This window comes from Penaeus monodon, chromosome 4 (genome assembly GCF_015228065.2).
Source record: "Penaeus monodon isolate SGIC_2016 chromosome 4, NSTDA_Pmon_1, whole genome shotgun sequence".
Classification (NCBI taxonomy): domain Eukaryota; kingdom Metazoa; phylum Arthropoda; class Malacostraca; order Decapoda; family Penaeidae; genus Penaeus; species Penaeus monodon.
The window spans coordinates 16,055,908-16,063,382 of record NC_051389.1 but is presented as its reverse complement, the minus strand read 5'-3'; positions in this window follow the sequence as shown (position 1 = coordinate 16,063,382).

The window sequence follows — 7,475 nt, the reverse complement described above, 5'->3', positions numbered from 1 at the left end:
TGTGTGTGTGTGTGTGTGTGTGTGTGTGTGTGTGTGTGTGTGTGTGTGTGTGTGTGTGTGTTTATGTTTATATCTAATGGGGCTCGTTGGCGCCTAAGAATCTTTGTGGTGTCAACCGTCTCGTGATCTATGACCTGAGACGGAAAATTGGATTAGCTCTTTATGCTTCTGCTTCTCTCTTTTACTTCTTACTTCTTCCCTTCATCCGGGGCAGCCACGACGGATGGACGCTGGCTCAGCAGCTCCCTTGGCTTGGCACGGAAGGGACACGATACAAACAGCTGAGTTCGACAGAGCGACGTGGCTGCTCGGACTCGCATACATGTGTGTATATATGTGTGTGTGTGTGTGTCTCTCTCTCTCTCTCTCTCTCTCTCTCTATATATATATATATATATATATATATATATATATATATATATATATATATATAATGTATATATATATATATATATATAGATAGATAGATAGATAGATAGAAAGGTAGGTAGATAGGTAGACAGATATACAGATAGACAGATAAAAATATATATGTATATATATATATATATATATATATATATATATATATATATATATATATATATATATATATATATATATATAGTGTCTCTTTTATATTCTTCAGTGTCATATAGATGAAACTATTCATTTTGATAATTCTTTACACATAGCGCCCCTTTTCACACACTCTGGGCGGCCAACCGAGGTGGAATCAGCGCTGGCCGGGAGAAGCGCGGGAGGCTTCCCAACCCGTCACTGCGCCAGAAGGCAACGTCCCGGGCGCCGTTGCCGAAAAGGGATTCCAAGCAGCACAGGGGAAGCAGCAGGCTAAAGCAGGGCGTTTCCTTCCTCCTGCCAGCCGAGGCCCTTCACCGTCACGTTCCTGATCACGGGGGATCTGGCTGCCATGACGGTGGTCGCAGCACAGAGTGGCTTCTGCCAGCTCTTCCTCTGACAAATGCAACTTCTCCACTTGCTCTGTTGAACAGGAAGCTAGGTCAATAAACCCGGTAACCACGAACATCCAGGCCATGGAGCTGTTCATGAGTTTCGCGTCTATCTCGTAGAGTTCCCTGCTTCAGGGCCTTTCGAGGGAGCCACAGCCACGGCTCCACGAGTTCGAGAACATTGCTTTACTGTGAGGCAGAACTCCGAAGCCAGAACACGTGTATCAGCTCATGTTTGGAATTTTTTGATGTCATCGCAAGGAGGGCTGTTGCCGGACTCGGTGGAGTCCTCAGACCCGAAGCAAGACTCGCATGATCTTGTGTCTTTTGAAGAGGCACATTGAAACATCATCGCTGAGGGTGAGGTCCACGATTGGAACCGGAAAGGAAAACATTATTAAGTTCCGTGGGTACGGAGAGGGACACTTGTTATTTGGTAACGATGTAGTTAAACATCCCTCTTCGCCTCTCCCTCCCCCTCTCACTCTCCAGAGGCAGGCGTATCTTCAGCCATTTCAGACAACGTTAAGCGGAGAGGTCTTCCTTCCATAGGAAGATGAAGTAATGGCGATCTTCGTTGCAGACTCCTGAGAGGTCACGTGATGTGCGGATAACAGAAAATCTTGCATTTTAAGCTCAGTTTTATTTTCAGTGGTTTCTTTTCACATATTCATTCTTTTAATCTCTCTTTTACACCGAGAGAAAATTCCTTATTTTATGATTTTTATTAATGAATCGCAGACTGTTTTACGTATTTTTTTTACTTTAATTATGATTTCCTTAATAATTTCTTCTAACATTCTGTTGTTTTTGCTACTGGTTTTATCTTTTGTATATTTCATTTTATCATAACATCTATTTATTATTTCAATATTGTATGTACCACGCTTCCGTCCGTGGGAGTTAATGTAACCCCCTGTATTGGTTCAATGAAGTGGATACTCTGACTGTTCTGTGATTTACCCTTTTGGATTGCCTGCCCGGATCTTACACGACGGATGCTGAAACAAGGCTGTGCTGCCCCTTTTACATGCCTCGGTGCACCTATGCTGGACGTGTTTATTATTTTACTTTACGTTACTGTGAACTTTACTGTGAACCATGTGTGCTTTGACTTTTACCTTTTTTCTTTTTCTGAATTTTACTTACTTTTATCTTGTGCTTTTACTCGTTTCTTTTATCTATGCTTTACCCTTTTATTCGTCTCTTACTTGAGCCTTTTTCTTTTTTTTTGACTTTTCTGATTATTTTTACTATCTCCTTTACTTTCACTCACCTTTTACCCCTTTCCCGTTCTTTTTACTTAACGTAATTTAGATATTAGTGTTTTTTACTGCCTTTAAGCCCTTCTGGCATACTTTGTTTTTCTGGCATACTTTCTTTTTCATTAGTTCTTAAGCCCTTCTGGCACTTGTCTTTTTTTTACGTAATAACTTGTTTTACTTTGGTGCCTCCTGCACGGTTCTTTTTCTTCGTTTTAGGATTGTGTATTTTATTTATCATGTATTATCTTCATATTAGTCACGTTCCTGGTCGGCCTGCATCTCCGGGGATAGTTGGCTTGTGAGGTCGTGTGGGTTCTGAGCCTTCAGCTCGGTCCATCCACCCCCTTTTCGAGGAACGACCGGGGCCCCTCATTTTCCTTGGCCCCTAAGCCTGAAGTCTCCTGTTCCTTGGCCCCTAAGCCTGAAGTCTCCTGTTCCTTGGCCCCTAAGCCTGAAGTCTCCCGCCTCACGGGTGGCCTCTTTTGGGTTCCTCATTCACATAACCTGACACTCCGATCTGAAATTTCTTGCCAAGTCGCGCCATTGGTTTGGTGAGGAATATTCAAAATGGCCACTGCCGGTTGCAAGCAGCAGTGCACACGCCATGCCTACTTTGGTGGCGTGAGCTATCTTTACGTTTGTTCATTGTTGCCACGAAGGAATGAACGCCTTCCTGAGGAACTTCCCGAGTGCAGAGGTTGCTGGATGCCATTTTCACCTGCGCCAGTCTGTCCGGTGACGCAACCAGCACGGCGCAGAGAAGATGCTGCCTTCACCCTCCGGCGCTGGCATTTGTTTCACTGCACGACGCCCACAAGTAGATGATTTGCTGGCTGACGATGTTTCCAAGGATGACGGGCTTCTGGAGTTCGCAGAATACTTTCAAGGAACCTATGTTGGTTAGCCGATTCATGGTGACGCGGAAATTTCAAAAAAGTTCCATGCTAGACTTGGGACGCGTATCAGCGAGTGAAGGTTTTCCGCTAACAAATGGTGCTTAGAAATGATGCCACAGGGCGTTGGCACAAAGGCTTCCTCGGATGTCGCTGCTCGCTGCAAAAGGCCAAAAGGGACAGCACAAATTAGCCCTGACTCACGTTTCCTTGCCGGTGGGAAGAAGCATCGTTCATGGAAGAAATACCAGCTTGTGAATAAGAGGATCAAATCACTGATTTTGATATCTATATCCATGCAGGTTACCAATATCTGGTGATCCCCTCTGGGTGACAAAGCTGTGTTCATAACAAAACAAATATTTTACTAAACAATAATGTAAAAAAAAAAAAAAAAAGTTCCGGAAAATTCCTTAATTTCAGATACTGTAACTTTTAAAAATGTCAAAACGAAACTTAAAGCCTATTATACATGATGATTTATCTTTGTTATAATTTCGACGTTACTTCCTAACTCTGGTCTGTCGATGATGAACGGAAAACGGCAAAATTCACTCCTCTGCAATGTTGCTGCGTCATATCATCATAGCATCATTGATCCCTTATCCATTTTGTCCCTCCTTCTCTCTTTTTATCACTCCCTTCGCCCCTTTCTCTTTCTCTCTGTTCCCTCTCATTCCCCACCTTCTTCCACTAGTTTTTGTAATCATAAGTTGCAAAAACTATGTACAGTTATCTTTCTCATCCTGGAAATACTCATCATCTTGCAAAGGAACGGGGGATGATCATGCAGAGATTGAAATTGCAATGATTGAACGTGATGCAGGATCTCTGCTGGTACTTCTGGGGTCGTTCCTTTGGCGAACAGATACAAACGCAGGAGGAAGCGCAAGCTTGTAGATATGCATGTGGGGGGAGTATGTATGTATGTTTGTATGTTTGTATGTGTGTGTGTGTGTGTGTGTGTGTGTGTGTGTGTGTGTGTGTGTGTGTGTGTGTGTGTGTGTGTGTGTGTGTGTGTGTGTTTGTGTGTGTGTGTGTGTGTGTGTGTACATAGATGTACATAGATGTATATATGTATATACATATATGTATATATATGTATATATATATGTGTATATATATGTATGTATATATATATATGTATATATATGTATGCATATGTATGTGTGCATATATGTAGGTATGTGTATGTGTATGTATATATATATATATATATATATATATATATATATATATATATATATATATATATATATATATATATGCTAACACACACGCACACACATACTCGCACACAGACACGCACACACATACTCGCACACAGACACGCACAAAGACACGCGCGCGCGCACACACACACACTCACACACACACACACACACACACACACACACACAGCAAGAGAGAAAGAGAGAGAGAGAGGGAGGGAGAGAGAGAGAGAGAGAGAGAGAGAGAGAGAGAGAGAGAGAGAGAGAGAGAGAAGAGAGAGAGAGAGAGAGAGAGAGAGAGAGAGAGAAAGAGAGAGAGAGAGAGAGAGAGAGAGAGAGAGAGAGATGAAGATACATACATACATATGGGTAGATAAGTACATCGACAGAGAGGGGAAAAAAAGTCAGAAAATAACAGAAACAAAAAAAAGGACGAAAACAAGAGAAAATGAGCCACGACCTAAACACAAACAAACAAACAAACAAACAAACAAACAACACGAGAAGGCTTCCTGCAACATCGAGATGAATCGAACCCTAATTTCTTCATTTGTAATCAAAGGAAAAAAAAATGAATGGAAGCATTTTAAAAGGAAGCGGATCACGCGTGTAACCATATGACAAAAACCAACAGACAAAAAATACATATATAAATATAAACCGATCACACAAGAAGAAGAAAAAAAAGCAAAAGTAATCAAGTGTCAAAACAAATGCAATCACATGAACAAAAAACAAACAAAAACAAGTACAAAAATCCATAAGTTTATTTGTTTTTCAAATCGTGATTATGAACAACAATCAGATTAATTATACTCAATGAAATCTATAGTTGAGATTCACGACAACAATGATGTCATAGATAATAACAGGAGAGATAATCGGTTTCCTCGTTATTATTGTTATTCTCAGCGCGTATTTCGTAAGCGCAATTATGGATATGACAGACTCGCAAATAAAAAGTGGAAAAATATAGTTAGCTTTTTTTTTTTTTTTGCTAAGAAGAAAAAGGTACGAGTTATCATTATGCGTCAATAAATATTCTTTGTTTGTTTGTTTCTTTATTAAATAAAAAATCCGAAAGTGATTATGGCAGCTCATAGATGACGATACATCAAATAAAAAACCAATTAAAATCTAAATTTAATTAGGTCTGAAATTAAAGCCTCGACTTTCCACAGAATTCTAAGACACAGTAACCTACTTGAACACCTTAAAGTTTATATAAAAATGTCTGTCGTAACAAATTCCTTTCACTTATTGCAGATAACTTGCATACATTATTGCATTATCATTATCATTATCTCTCATGCTTACTCTTATCATTACAATGCCCTGACAACACTGACCTTTTCTCACAGTTACAAGGAATTTCCTGCGATTATCATTGGTAATATTTTAATCGCTTATAAATCCCAGGGAACAACTATTTACGGGTCGTGTAATAAGGGGAGTTGTACTTGTGATATGAATTATGCATCAGAGGACATACTGATACGTTGTTTCACATACGGGATTTTGAATAAGGATATTTTTCCGTAGTTGTTAGTGTGAAAAAAGGAATTTGTTATTTTTTAAAATGCGTTAATTAATCTACTTATTTTAAAGAGGTCATACAATCCACGATTGATAAACAGACATTTCTCTATTTCTGTCAAGCTTTTTGATTTATAAAATGACTAAAATTATTATTTGAATTGGCCAACGGGATTTGGCAGAGGCGAAAGAAAAAAATATAGATTGAAAGAATAAGGGAGAGAATACAGATAAAAGCAGCTAGACAGATAGGTTAGATAGACATCTATATCTATCTATCTATCTATCTATCTATCTATCTATCTATATATATATATATATATATATATATATATATAAACGATTAAATGTACTATATATATATATATATATATAATATATATATAATATACAATTATATAATATATATATAACTATATATTATATATTATATTATATATATCTTAGTATATTATATATAATATATATATCATCCTTTTCTTAACGTAGGAATTTTCTGAGCCGCCGTGGTCACAGCATGATCTTAATGTAGGTACAATTTTCGGTGTGATGGCTCTTGATTGGTACTGGTAGGGTCCCCAGTTCCATTTCACGGAGAGTGCCGGTGTTACCTTTTAGGTAATTATTACGTCTATTTTTCCGGGCTTGGGACCAAGCACTTGACTTGGCTTTGGCACCAGTGTCTAGGTAGGCAATTCGAGGGTAAGTTCTTTGCCAAGGGAAACAACATGGCGGGCCGGTGACTCGAACCCTCGAACTCAAATTGCCGTCGTGACAGTCTTGAGTCCGGCTCTAACGGTTCGGCTACCAGACCATTGGACGATATGGGCTTCCATGATTTTTTTCTTAGCAATTTAGAGCGGTGGTTTGCCATTGCCTTCCGCCCGGTGTTTTATTCGAGTCACCATCTCTATTTACCCGGCACTGACTTGAGCTGGCTTGGACACCAGTGGCTAGGCAGGCAATCGGGTGAAGTTACCTTGCCCAAGGGAAACAAACGCGGCGGTCGGTGACTCGAACCCTCGAACTCATATTGCCGTCGTGACAGTTTTGAGTCGACGTTCTAACCACATTCGGCCACCGCGGACCCCATATATATATATATACATAATATATATATATATATATATATATATATATATATATATATATTATATTATTATATACACACATATATGAGAGACTAAGCAAAATATATATATTCATACATACATACATACATACTAATAACATACATAATATAATATACAAAATAATAATATAATATATATATATATAAATATATATATATAATAAACATGCACAAAGTTAGAAGAAAAAGTAAAACCTACCAAAGAGCGAGCGACAAAGAAGAAGAAGAAGAAGAAGAAGAAGAAGAAGAAGAAGAAGAAGAAGAAGAAGAAGAAGAAGAAGAAGAAGAAGACAAGAAAACAAGCAAACAAGCGAAAGCCCGCCTTAGTCCCGGCGGCCCAAAGACAAGTGAATCCGCGCCACAAAGCACCTCCCTTATCTTACCTACATTTGCCTTACTCTCGATCGAAATCCGCACCATAAACTTCGCCTTAATTGCCGGAAACACACTTTGGAGGCAGAAGCAGGCACCGGAGAGATAAGAAAGTG